Raw genomic sequence first — 15,174 nt, forward strand, 5'->3', positions numbered from 1 at the left:
TATTTAGGTCTGTGGAGCTAATTTTTGTGAGTTACATGTCTAGATTTTCATTTGCACATGGGTGAATAATTATTCCAGCATCATTTATTGAAGACGCTATCTTTTCTTTATTGAATTGCCTTTGTAACTTTGTCAAAAGTTTTTTGCACCTACGTTTTTGTAGGTTTATTTTTGGCCTCTCTATTTTGATCAATTGATCAATTGACATGTATACATCTATCTTTTTAACACTACCACACTGTCTTGATTACTATAGCCTTGTAATAAGCCTTAAAATTGGGTAGTGTAAATCCTCCAACTTTTTTATTTTGTGTTGTTATTCTTTAAAAAATTGGCTCTTCTCATTTCATAACCTTTTCCATATAAAAGCCGAATTCCCTTGTCAATATCTAAAATATGTCGGCTGAGATTTTCCTTGGGATTGTGCTCAATGTGGAGATCAAACCGGAGAGAATTGGCATCTTAACAATCTGAGTCTTCCAGCCCGTAAATACAGCATGCTCTTCATTTCTCCAGATATTCTCCCCCTATTTCATCAGTGTTTTATAGTTTTCAGCAAACAGATCCTGCCCATATATCATAGATTTATAAATAAGATGTTTATGATAGGAGGTGCTATTTTAAATGTGTTTTAAATTTCAAATTTCCGTTTTTCATTACTGCTATAAACATCTGTAGGCAGTTTTGTTGTGTGGAAATAGGTTTTCAGTTCATTTAGTAAACACCAAGAAGCACAACTGCTAGATCATATACTAAGAATATGTGTGGGGTTGTTGTTTTTTTAATGCTTATGTATTTATTTTTGAGAGAGAGAACAAGTGTGAACAGAGGAGGGGCAGAGAGGAAGAGCGAGAATCCCAAGCAGGCTCCACGCTGCCAGCCCAGAGCCTGATGTGGAGCTTGAAGTCTTGAACTATGAGATCATGACCTGAGACAAAACCAAGAGCCAGAGCCTCAGCCGACTGAGCCACCCAAGCGCCCCTCACAACCTGTTTAGTTTTGTAAGAAACTTCCAAACTCTGCTCCAAAGTGATTTTACCATTTGCTTTCCCACCAGCAAATGATTGAGAGCTCCTGTTGTTCCACATCCTCTCTAGAATTTGATGTTGTCATTCTCAGATTTTGGCCATTCTGATAGGCATGTAGTGGTATCTCATTATTGCTTTAATTTGCATTTCCCTGATAACATAGGATGGGAAGCACCCTTCCATATGTTTATTTGCCATCTGTATATCTTCTTTGGAGAGATGTCTGTTAAGGTCATTGGCTCATTTTTAAATCAAGTTGTTTGTTTTCTAATGGTTGAGTTTTGTTTTGTTTTGTTTTTTAGGTTTTTAAAAAATGTTTATTTATTTTTGAGAGAGAGAGATCATGACCTGAGCTGAAATCAGATGCTTAACCAACTGAGCCACCGGGGCATCCCTCTAACTGTTGAGTTTTAAGAGTTCTTTGTGCATTAAAAAAATTTTTTTTTAAGTTTATTTATTTTGAGAGAGAGTGAAGCAGCACGAGTAGGGAATGGGCAGAGAGAGAGAGAGAGAGAGAGAGAGAGAGAGAAGAGAGAGATCCCAAGCAGGCTCTGCACTTTCAGCACAGAACCCAATGTGGGGCTCAAATTCATGAAACCATGAGATCATGACCTGAGCCGAAACCAAGGGTCAGAGACTTAACCGACTGAGCCTCCCAGGCGCCCCACGAATTTATACATTTTAGATAACAGTTCTTTATCAGCTGTGTCTTTCACAAATATTTTTTCTCCGTCTGTGGCTTCTCTTTTCATTCTCTTGGCACTGTCTTTCACAGAGCAGAAGTTTTTCATGTTAATGAAGTCCAGCTTATCAATTCATTCTTTCATGCATTGTGATTTTGGTGTTGTGTCTAAAAAGTCATAACCATATTTAAAGTCATCTAGGTTTTCTTTTATGTTATCTTTTAGGAGTTTTATACTTTTGCCTTTTACGTTTATGTCTATGATACATTTTCAGTTAATTGTTGTGAAAGGTGTAGGGTCTGTGTCTGGAGATATTATTTTGTATGTGGGTGTCTAGCTGTTCCAGCATCATTTATTGAAAACACTTGTGTTTGCCCCATTGTATTGCTTTTATTCCTTTGTCAAAGGTCAGTTGATTGCATTTATAAGGGTCTATTCCTGGTAATTTTATTCTGTTCCATTGATCTATTTGCCTATACTTTCACCAGTAAGATACTCTCTCTCTTATTGTACCTTTATACTAAGTCTTGAAGTGGGGCGCCTAGGTGGCTCAGTCAGTTGGGCGTCTGACTCCTGGTTTCAGCTCAAGTCATGATCTCACAGTTCATGAGATCCAGCCCCGCATTGAGCCCTGTCTTAGCTGCACTGACAGCTCCGAGCCTGCTTGGAATTCTCTCTCTCTGCACCTCCCCAGTTCATGTGGTTGCTCTCTCTCTCTCTCTCAAAATAAATAAATAAATGAACTTAAAAAAAGATAACAAGTCTTGAAGTTGGGTAGTGTCAGTCGTCTGACTTTGTTCCTCTTCAGTACTGAGTTGGCTGTTCTGGGCCTTTTACCTCTCCATCAGTTTGTTGATATCCACAAAATAACCTGTCTGGAATAAGAGAGTTTTTCTTTCTGAATTCCAGAACTACATTAATTAGGCATCAGGAACCTCCATTTTCAAATACAATTGGAATACATTATTTTATGCACTAAAACAAAGTGATGAATAAAATGGAGCAAGATGACTCCACTTTTTTTTTTTTTCTTCAGGGAGTTTCTCCATTTTCTCATAAGAAGGGATCATTAAAATAACCAGAAGACAGGGGTGCTAGGTGGCTCAGTCAGTTGAGCATCCAACTGTTGATTTCAGCTCAGGTCATGATCTCAAGGCTCTTGAGTTTGAGCCCCCCACTGGGCTCTGCACTGACAGCATGGATCCTGCTTGGGGTTCTCTCTCTCCCTCCCTCTCTGCCCCTTCCCATCTCATGCTCTCTCTCTGTCTCTCTCTCAAAACAAATAAATAAATTAAAAAAAAATAACCAGAAGACAAATGACACCAAATCAGTAAAAGTGTAGATCAAATGGTCCTTCGGTAACTATTTTCACTCAATTGTAGTTGAGAAATGCGTTGATTAAACTGCTAGCTAAAGCCATGGGAATCTACCCCCAAACCAAGAGCACACTGTACACACTGTATGTTAGCCAATTTGACAATAAGTTATATTTACAAAAAAAAAAAAAAAAAAAACTGCTGGCTAACAAACAAACAAAAAAATTCATATGCTTCTCCTGATGCCTAAGTGGCCTTAGTTATGCCATATATGGTGATCTAGACTATAACTACTGGGTGACAATGCCCATGTGGCTTAACCAAAGTAATGGTGACCCAAGCCAAGTTGAACAACAAATCCCAAAGTGGAGCGACCTGTGCTCGTCAGGTTATATTTTTGTATGTGGGAAAGTGTAGGCTACAGAATAACCCACTGTTGGAAATGGAGTTGCTTTTTGGCCTAGCTATTGCACTCTGTAATTATTGGCAAAGACACTGTAGATCAGCAGGTCAGTTTAAACTCCCTTGTGTGGATCATAATGGATTATAGCTTTGCCTTGGACCTCATCCTGGCTGTCTGAAATAAGACTTGCTGATCCCCTTTGGGACATATTCATAGTTGGCTGAATTTGTGCCCTTGGCAGAGAGGGGTATGATTAAGGTGAAGACTGCAAGGTGGCCTCAGCCTGCTGCTTGGAGTCCTGTTGATAGAAGCTTTGATTAAATGCTGAATGAGACAAATTAAATGAATTTGCTCTCAGCCTTTGTGGTCAGATTAATCAGAGTAGCTGATGGGGTGGCATACTCATGTAAAAATTCAGCTTGGCCAAGAATGTGTTATTGTGGGCTGAGGGGTGGATTGTTGAGAGAGGCAGTCTGCCATGGGCCCTGAGTGTCCCTGCATGTTCTTGCTGGGCATGCCATGAATGCAAAGCCTTGACCATTCTTTACAGGGCCCATTTCTGCAGGTTGTGTCTTGAGCTGGGGTAATGTCTCCTCTGACGTTCACTTACTAGACAATAAATCTCCTACACTCAGTGTTTCCTCTAATGCAATTCACTGCATGCCCAGGCATCCATCACGGGCCCTTTGTGTCACTTCTGTGGGACTCGTGAGGCACGGGGAACAACACAAAGGCACACGAAGCTCTGAATACACTACTTTTGCGGTGAGCAATAAAGTCCTTTGTCTCTGACTCAGGAATTTTGTGTCTTCTGCCAGCATCCACAAAACGGGAACAGGCTAACGTGTTAGCTTATAAGCAGGGTAAAATCCCAAGCTTTGCACAGTTCTTGACAATACTATGCTTGGATTTGGCTGATGGTGTTATGACAGAGTCATTTAACTTGTTCTCCATGTCCATATTTCTTACAAACTAGAAGCCAAATCTGAAAATTTCATCAGATTCAGCTCCAGCTTTCAAGGCAGAAATACTCTGCATTTGTGCTGTGTTCTTCCTATTGCCCCACATTAGGAGACATAGTGTCAGGTTTTCTACTTTTAGTGAAGCTAAACTTATTCAGCGGATTTAGGTGGTTTCAGTACATTAGAAAATTCCCCATCAACATTTCAGCTAATAGTTTGAGCATGCATTGATGATCATTGCCTGGATCTCTTATTTCATTAGTGGATTTTAAAAGGTGACATTTAAATGGTATCATTCATCCTACATTTATCCACTGTATGCCTTTGGCGAAGGGGAACTTTCTATCATCAAACAATGGGTTGCCCTAAAATCAGTTCAGCCCTTTAACCTAGGTGGCCTCTTCCCCAGGCCCCTTGTTTCAGGGTGCCCTACACTTTGAGGTCTTCTTCAAACTGAAACCATGGATAAGAGGGGACGACTATACCACTATCGGCCTACATTTGTACTCTCACTTTCATGGTAAATATATATATATATATATATATATATATATATATATATATACACACACACATATATATAGTGTAAATATATATATAGTGTAAATATATATACACATATATTTATGTATATATGTACATATACATATATACATAAATATATATATATATAGTGTACATGTATGAATGTTTTTATTTAGCTCTTATTTCAAAATGTCTGACATAAAAAGGCAGTGGTGATATTCAAGTGTTTATTTGAAGTTGTGTTTCATAACTTTGTTCACAAATAAAGTATCCATTCTGCCAATTTGCTTTTCTGGTAAGGCAATGAAACCATCAAGATTAAGTGTACATTTTACAGAGAAATTCTGATAAAGTTGGCAAAAATATGTATTTCTGATATTTAAGGGAAATGTTAGAAAATCATCATACTATGATTGGAATGTGTTTTTTTTTTATCTTCTAAAGAATAAAAGTCTATGGGAAATGGATAAATAGATATATGTAATACTAAAAAATACATAGCATTAAAAAAAAGCCAAATTTCTGATACAACAATAGAGTGGATAATTCTCACAGACATTAAGTTGAGTAAGAAGTCCAAATACAAAAGAACACATATGGTAAGATTCTGTTTATAAAAACTTCCACAACGTGGAAAACTGACTAATGGTAAAAGAAGTCAGAATAGTAGGTATCTTTGGTGTGTGAGGAGTTTCAGGGGAAGGGGCAAAGGGAAACTTTGAGATGCAGGAAATGTGCTGGATGTTAATGTGGGGGATGGTTATACAGGTCTATATGTTTATAAAAACTCATCAAGCTATGTACTTTATGTATTTTACTGCATGAATTAGTTTCCTATTGTTCCCATACAAGAAACCACAAATTTAGTGGCTGAAAACAACACAAATTTACTGTTACAATTGTAGAGATTAGTCTAAACTGGGTCTGCAGGGTTGCATTCCTTCAGGATGTTCTAGGGGAGAATCCATCCCAAGGCTTTTTCCAGCTTCTGGAGGCCCGCATCGCTCCAACCTCTGTTTCCACCTCCTTCCCTGTCAGACCCTCCTGCTTCCCACCTATAAGAAGCCTTCTGACTAGTTGGCCTACCTGGATAATACAGAATAACCTCCCCATCTCAAAATCCTTCATCACATTTGCAAAGTCCCTTTTTTTGAAATAATTGTTAAGTTTAGTTATTTATTTTGAGAGAGATAGCACATACAAGCAGGGGAGGGGCAGAGAGGGAGGGAGAGAGAGAATCCCAAGCAGTCTCTGTGCTGTCAGAGCAGAGCCCGACACAGGGCTCAATCTCAGAAACTTCGAGATCATGACTTGAGCTGAAATCAGGAGTCAGATGCTTAACCGACTGAGCCACCCAGGTGCCCCAAATGAGAATTCTTTTTCAAGCTGGAAGAAAATAAGAACAACTTCACTAAAGTCAAAGATAGTATCATGGAATTTATTAACAAACTTACACTATTTACAAAAACGTTTTGTTCAAGATTTTTCAATTTCCATCCTTGCAATTAATAGATAGAAATAGGCTTAATGATGCTGAATTGGAAATGTATTGCGCTCACTTGACTATGATTTTAAGTCATCATAAATAGATTTAAAGATTTTTTTTAATTTAAAATAACAAATTGGATACTTTATACATTTGAAATGAATGAGGACCATGTTAACCAACTTAGCAGAAATTATTAAAACATAATTTTAAAAAACTAACAAAAGAAAACAGAAAGGGCTCCCTGGTGGCTCAGTTGGTTAAGCATCCAACTCTTCACCTCAGTTCAGGGTTATGAATTCAAGTCCTGAACACCTAGCGTGAAACCAACTTTGAAAAAAGAGAGAGAGAGAAAACATGAAGATTTTGAGGCCAAAGAGCAATTTAATCAGTCTAATCACACAAGCTTTGAAATCCACCTAAAATGTTCATACCTAGTTTCTTGGAAAGAGCTTCTTACTCATTGCATTACTTAATTACTTAATTAGTTAGTTGAAATGGGACTCAGTGCAGTAGTGTAGTTACTGCAAAAGCAACAAAACCAACTGCAAACATAACAGACAAGATTATAGAATCACATTAATAGACTCAAAGCTAATACTATACAATTAGTTGAAATACTAAGTGCACGGATTTTATTAAATTTCATTAACAAGATTGTTTGAAAAATATCTTCTACTACTGCCATCATATTTATATTTATTTAATTTAATATATATTTAATTTTTAGTGTCATGATAAGAACATTACTTATTGAAATTATTTATTTCTTTGGGGGTTATTCCTGGACTGTTTTTCACTCCTAATCTAACACTGTCCTGAGGAAAGTACCATACAACTTCTTTTTAGCCTTTTATACTAGTTTCTGTTCTCCATCCAGACGCTATTCTCTGATACTATCAAAGGTTCTGATCTCCAAGATATCGTTAATCACAAACAACTGAATGTATGCCTCCTTATTTAATAGTAAGGGCATTATATCGATTTTCTGAAATTATATAGATACGTTATCAATGAGTTACATTCCAGGAGAGTAAAGAGGACAAAGTATTAGCTGTGTAAAAAGGAAGCATGGAGTCTGATGAGGATGAGAACCAATGGTTAAAGGAAGAGTTCCTGGCGAGGTGAAGATCAAAGCCAGGATGCCGCATCCTGGGAACTGATGAGGAGAGATAGGGTAGGAAAGATAAAGACCAACAAAATGGAGGGCCCCCCCGAAGGATCCAAGAGGGAATGTGGTTTTGCTACTAGTCTAGTTGACACAAAAACTCCCAGTAATCGTTATGACCGTGTTTAAAATATGTACACAGGTATTTAAGAGATCTTGGTATCTGCTTTCTGACTGCTCATATTCAGATTAAACCAACTATGACTATTCTTAGTCAAACAAAACCTTTGTTATCTGAGTTACAAAGTCTTACGTAATTTTCAATAAGGATGCCAAGACAATTCCATGGGGGAAATAATGGCCCTTAAAAAAATTTTTTTTGAAATGTTTATTTATTTTTGAGAGAGGGAGAGAGAGCGCAAGCAGGGGAGGGGCAGGGAGAGAGAGGGAGACGAAGGATCCAAAGCGGGCTCAGTGCTGATAGCAGAGAGCCTGATGTGGGGTTTGAACCCACAAACTGGGAGATCATGACCTGAGCTGAAGTTGGATACTCAACAGACCAAGCCACCCAGGTGCCCCAAGAATGGCTTTTTTAACATGTAGTGCAGGGACATCTGGATGTCTGTGAAAAAAAAAAAAAAAATGAATACCTACTTTACATCATACGGAAAAATTAACTTAGAATGTCTCAAAGACCTAAAGTAGGAGCTGAAATAATACAACTCTTAGAAAAAACATAGGAGTAAATCTTTCTGACCTTGGATTAGATAATGGTTTCTTAGACATAACACCAAAGCACAGTGACAAAAGAAAAACTGGATAAATTGGGATTCATAAAATTAATTTCTGTGCTTTAAAGGACACCATGAAGAATGTGAAAAGACAACCTACAGAGTGGGAGAAATTTTTTGCAAGTTATATAATCTGGTAAAAGACTTGTACCCAGGTTATATAAGAACTTATACAACTCAAGAACAAAAAGATAAATAAACCCAATTTAAAAATGGGCAAAGGATCTGAATAGAATTACTCCGAGGAAGATATGCAAATCACCAATAAACATGTGAAAAGAAGCTCAACATCACTGATCATTAAGGAAATGCAAATCAAAACTACAGTGAGGGGCGCCTGGGTGGCTCAGTCGGTTAAGTGGCTGACTTGAGCTCAGCTCATGATCTCATGGTTCATAAGTTTGAACGCCACGTCAGGCTCTGTGCTGACAGCCTGCTTCAGATTCTGTGTCTCCCTCTCTCTCTGCCCCCTTCCGCTCATGTTCTGTCTCTGTCTCTCAAAAATAATTAAACATTGAAAACAACAACAACAACAACAACAACAACAACAACAACAACACTATAGTGAGATACTATTTCAGACCTAACAGGATAGCTAAAATAAAAAGGACAGACAATAACGAGTACTGGTGAGGATGTGGAGAAGTTGTACATTGCTGGGATTGTAAATTGATGTAGCCACTTTGCAAAAACAGTTTGGCAGTTATTCAACCTTCAAATGTAGAGGCACCATATGATCCAGTAATTCCTTTCCTAGGTATATGACCAAGAACATTTAAACACACGTTCACTAAAAAACCTGTACACAAATGTTCCTAACAGTATTATTCATAATAGTCAAGAGATGGAAACAACCCAAATGTTCATTGACTGATGCATGAATAAACAAAATATGGCACATTTACTACAGTGGAATACGTACTATTTGACCACAAAAAAGGAATGAAGGACTGACACAGGCTACAACGTGGGTGAACTTTGAAAACATCATGCTAAGTGAAAAAATCCACACAAAAAGGCCACAACTGTATGATTCCATTTATATGAAATGTCCCAAATAGGCAAATTCCTGGAGTCAGAAAGTAGATTAATGATGGCCAAGGGCCAGGTGGCAGCAGAATGGGGAGTGACTGCTAAGGGGTATGTGGTTTCTTTTTGAGGTGATGGCAATGGTCACACAATTCTGTAGATAAACTAAAAAACTTTGACTTATACACTTTAAAAGGTTGAAATTTATCATATGTGATAAATCTCAATAAAGCTTTTATTATTTTTAAATTCTGTATAGGGGCGCCTGGGTGGCTCAGTCGGTTAAGCGCCGACTTCGGCTCAGGTCATGATCTCGGGTCCGTGAGTTCGAGCCCCACGTCGGGCTCTGTGCTGACAGCTCAGAGCCTGGAGCCTGTTTCAGATTCTGTGTCTCCCTCTCCCTGACCCTCCCCCGTTCATGCTCTGTCTCTCTCTGTCTCAAAAATAAGTAAACGTTAAAAAAAATTTTTTTAAATAAATAAATTCTGTATATAGATTTCTTTTCTACAGCAACCTTAGTGCATTTAATGTAGAAATCTATTTCTAAGAATTCAGTTTACATACTGCTTTCTGGGTTTTAGATGAAGTGTGATTATAATATCTGTATTTATTTTAGGGGCTTTATTCATTTGCTGTTCTTAGGAACATTTACAGGGTGCCGATGAATTAAGAACATGTAAAATGGGATTTTACGGGTTTTTTTGTGAAATTTTAGGAAAATTCAAGTATCTTCTTAACTTTTTCCTTTGCCTCCTTTCCAAAGCTTTGCATCTCTTTTTAGAGAGTATTTTAAGTATTTGGCATAAATTGAGATCTACATTAGATGGTAGACACGATACAAACAGGAAGTTTGAAAGAAGCCATATATAATAATTTTTAAAGCATTTGGTTAAATGTTTGGAATAGCCAAAGTGAGAGGGGAAAAAAAGTATTTTAATTATGCTCAATTCTTAGCAGTTCCATTTTCCTACACTGAAGTCCTCTTGGCAAACATAACCTTGGAGCTAGCTCACACTGCTGGTATTTCAAAGTCTTTTCTTTCACAGTGAGTTTTTTAAAAGTAGTTTTCAAATATTCCAGAGTTCTGTAAACTTTACCAACAATTTTAAGTAGTCTCACATTCCCTGTGACTCAGCTTACAGGATCTGCAAAGGTTAGAGGCCTAGGAGTTATGCCCCAAACTGAAACTAGGCCGACCCAGGACCACATCTACATTCATACACACACATGTCTTAATGGATGGAAGTAAAACACGTCCTTCTCAATATAAAAATCAGGGTTCTGACAACACCTGCATTTGGAATATTCATGTGCAGGACCACTATTGAGAAAATAGGTTTGGAGGGATTGCAACTATAGGCAAAACCTTATAAAAAACACTACAAATTTTTCTACACTCACAAAAATAAAACCATAGACACTGTGTGACATTGTACATATCTTAAACTAATGTTAGGTACATTTTAACCAATAATTCATTTCTCTTCCTTGTTAAAAGAAACATTTTGGGATCTTTCTCACAATTTCAATGAGATACTTACAATTTTGTTCTTTTGCAGATATTACACATAAGAAGTATTTTTTTCCTCTGCCTGATCCTCCTGCAAATGTCCAGTGCCTTTTGGTTTCATAATTTCGAGATGGTGACTTCTTGTTCCCCAGCCCTACTTCAGTCCCAAGACACAGAATCACTTCAATGTTTGAGATGCTTTGAGAAACATTTATTTGAACTATTTGATCCAGCCAACTAAGTGTTTTTACAACCTCCTTTCCATAATATCAGGCTATGTAGCCTTATCTTTGGCCATAGAAACTTTGCACAAAACACTTATCATCAGCTCCCTGACGACAAGTGAAGGTTTAGGTACCTTCTGTACTGCTAAACAAGGAGTGTCTTATCCTTCCTTAATTTCTTCTGGGAATGCAAAACCTACCCCAGTAGTACCCTTGCTTTGCTTCCTTTTTTTTTTTTTCTTTTCTTTATCCTAATATCTCTTTCTCCTAATTATTGCAGAAATTGTACCTAGAATCTAAATTGGTAGGAAAAGTTTTGTGTAAGTACACAAGGACACCTGCACTTTTAGTAAGAGAAGCTAAGGTTGGGGAGAGATCACAAAACCCCCCTCAGTTTATGACAGCCTTCTCTCTCTTCTCCAGAAGGGAAACAGATAAAGGCACAGTTCTTCCAGGTTGAAAGTTCCTGGCAAATCGTGGGTTTTTAAAATAAATATTTATTTATTTATTTTGAGAGAGAGAGAATGGGGGAGGGGCAGAGAGACAAGGAGAGAAAGAATTCCAAGCAGGCTCTGCACTGTCAGCACAGAGCCCAACACAGAGCTGAATCCCATGTACCATACAATCATGACCTGAGCCGAAATCAAGAGTTGGATGCTTAATCGACTAAGCCACCTAGGTGCCCTGGCAAGTCACATTTTTTATTCCCTGAGGTCTTATTTACAGAGCACTTGGCTTCTTTTCTTCCTTTTCAATACTAAAAACTATTCTGATTTATCTTCTATTATTCTTCTTTTTCTATACCTCTATCCAATTCCTTTATTTTACCCCATCCTCTCTTTCCCTCTAATGCCAGAACTCTGTATTTTCCAAGTATCCAACATGTTTCAACTGTTTTAGTGATTCAAAGTACTAACTATCCTTTTCTTTGGATCATTTAGAGATACCCTATGAAAGACACCCTTCCTAAATGTTCCAATGTGTTGCTAACAAAGTGGAACTGTTGCAGGAGAAGGTTCTCAATGTTTCTTGTTAATTTTTGGTCGTTGAATATAGGTAAGATACTTTATACTTCGGCAAATCCAGATTAAATGAGTGCAATTAATGTCAGCTGAATTTAAATGTCAGCTTGAGGTAAAGGAAGAGATGTAAACAAAAATTAGGAATTTATTCTTAAATGTAGCACCCTAGGCTGGCAGGTTGCATAGTGGTTAAGAACTAAGAACCTAGAGCCAGACTGCCTGGGTTTGAGTGCAGCTTTATCCCTTACTGACTGTGTGACTTTGGGCACCTTTCTTATCTGTGCCTCGGCTTCCTCATGTGTAAAGTGGAAGATGCTTTTACCTCATGGGGTTGTTACAAGGATTAAATTAGTTTATAAAAAGCATTTATTATTGCCCGGTAATAGTAAGCACAACATAAATATTAGTTACGATGACTCAAAATTACAGTAATGAATAGATCAAGGCCCCAGAAATATGTTTAGTTTTTAGAAGTATGAGTTTTTTGTAAGGTTTCTGATTTTTGAAAGATCACAAATGTGGTCTGGAGTACCCCAAGAAAAAAGTTTGGCTTAATAACTGATTAATGAGTTTTTAAAAAGAAACCATTTTGTGTGACCCAGTACAGAGTGTAAAGTTCACTAACAGGAGATGTCTGGTTGGCATAAAAACCATTAAAGAAAATCCTGAGCATGATGTTAAACTCAACTCGGAAACACATGCTTTACATTATTGTCCTATCAGTTCTCAAGTTCCTGGCATATGTCGCTGAAGCAGACTTTTTTTTTTTTCAAGTAGTCATTCTCTCTTATTGCTTTTGACTTAGATAAACGACCTTCTAACTAACTATTGGGAAACTTTTTGTAGGCTTTATTTGTGATTGTTATTTAAAGTGATAGCTGTGAAAGACTGTCAAAATATCTTTAGCATTGTGCTTTTCAAAAAGAAAGGATAATTCCTTTGAAAATAATAATGAAAGGATAATCAAATCCCAGATATAAGAAGGATAAGGTCTGTGAGCTCATGGATGGCATTCATCTGCCAAGACAGGGAAGTCTGTTTTAGGAGCTAACTGGTTTTGCTTGCTTCATACTGCTGAGTCTACTTGAGTTGCTACATTGGGGGCAAAGTGCACTGGGCAGTGGCCCAGCATTTTACTCTTCCAGCCAGGAAAGACTATGGCAATTCTGCTTCTACAGTCATGGCCAATTCATGCCATCTAATAGTCTGGCTTTTCACTGAAGATGTGAGTAACTTGAATGGTCTAAATATTCGTTAAATATTTAATACAAGTACTACTTTTAATAATATTAATGAGGGGCACCTGGGTGGCTCAGTCGGTTAAGCGTCCCACTTGGGCTCAGGTCATGATCTCCTGGAGCTCGAGCCCCTCTGAGCTGTCAGCACAGAACCTGGAGCCTGCTTCAGATTCTGTGTCTTCATCTCTCTGTGCCCCTCCCCCGCTGATGCTGTGTGTGTGTGTGTGTGTGTGTGTGTGTGTGTGTCAAAAAATAAATATCAAAAAATTAATAATATTAATGATATTATTAAAACATAATTGATAAATATTAATAAGATTTATGAATAAATATTTTACCTAATAACAACAGCTATTTTGATATTGTCTATATGTGAATTATGGCAGCTTGTAGCCAATATGGAGTTTAATGAAACATACAAAAATAAAGTGCAAATCTGCATTTTGAATTGAAAGCACATTTAAAAGAATTTCAGCATTTATTATTTTTTTTAAGAATTTCAGCATTTATTACAAGAGTTAGATCTTCATAATTTGAGAGGCAGCATGACCTGGTGGAGCAAATACAGGCTTAGGAGTCAGACTGATGGGCTTTGAATCCTACTTTGTTTATTTCCTAATTATCTGAGGCGACACCAGTTTTTTAATCCCTCTAATCCTATTTCTTCATATAGAGTGGGGACAATATCTACCCAGAAAACTTTCAAGAATTCAACTAGATACATACATGAAAGAGTGCTACCTCAGGGAATGACATTCGACTCCCCCCTCCCCCCAACGGAAAGAGAACCGAACCCTAATTAAACCCTCAGAATAATGAGCATGGTTTTCAGTAAAAGAAAAATTTCATGTGTAAAATGATTACCAAGAAAGTACTCTATAGGCAGTGAGAGTCTATCCTCAATCACTTTAATAATCACCTTTAGATATTAATTCTATGGTTAACTAAATCTCAAAGTCTAGAATTTGGAGGTTTTCCCTATTGTAATGAAAAGATCATTTGTATAGACTGCAAAGAGGCCCAGGACCCAGAAAAAATTCTCTTCTTCCTTGGGAGGAAACAAACAAAAACAAAAAAAACCTCCATTAAGGATATTTGCACTCAGGTCACTAAAAAGTTATGTATAGGAAACCATTACATATGAAATGGGCATCTTGCATCTGTTTCCCAGAGCCTGAACTTGGGTGAAGCCTCCAGGTTGGAAACCATTTTGGGAATAAAGGTTTGAGCCCAGTTAATGCTAGAGGTCATTGAAGACCATCTCCAGGCACCAAGCTGTATTTAACAATTTTTTTAAATACAGTTTATTTTATTATTTGTTTTGAGAGAGAGAGAGCACGTGTGCACGTGCACGAGAAGGAGAGGGGCAACGAGACAGGGGGAGAAAGAATCCAAAGCAAGCTTTGCACTGTCACCGTCCAGGTTTGAACCCACAAACCATGAGATCATGACCTAAGCCAAAATCAAGAGTAGGATGTTAAACCCACTGAGCCACCCAGGCACCCCTGTATTTAAAGATATGAAATCGACCAGGCACAGATGACGTAAGCAGGCAAGGAGATGACAGATGACCACCCTGTGGGCCTCCTACTTGGAAGCAGAAAGGGGCAGATGGTAGGAACCGAGGTCTTCCCTTGGGGGACCAGACATCCTCGCTCCCTCGGGAGTTCTCTTCACACTCCTAGAAACCCCCAATCCATGAAGAGGGTGAGCTTGGCAGAGGCCCGTCAAGCGGTACCTCCCAGAGGTATCCTCCCTGGACGGCCTCCTGGGAGCCCCAACCGCGTGGCATCAGGAGCCACGCACGGGATGCACATCTCTGCACCTAAAATGCATCAGGGCCCACTTA

This window comes from Lynx rufus, unplaced genomic scaffold (genome assembly GCF_022079265.1).
Source record: "Lynx rufus isolate CCGP_SWC_20201006 ecotype Redwood Valley unplaced genomic scaffold, mLynRuf1.p SCAF_1, whole genome shotgun sequence".
NCBI lineage: Eukaryota > Metazoa > Chordata > Mammalia > Carnivora > Felidae > Lynx > Lynx rufus.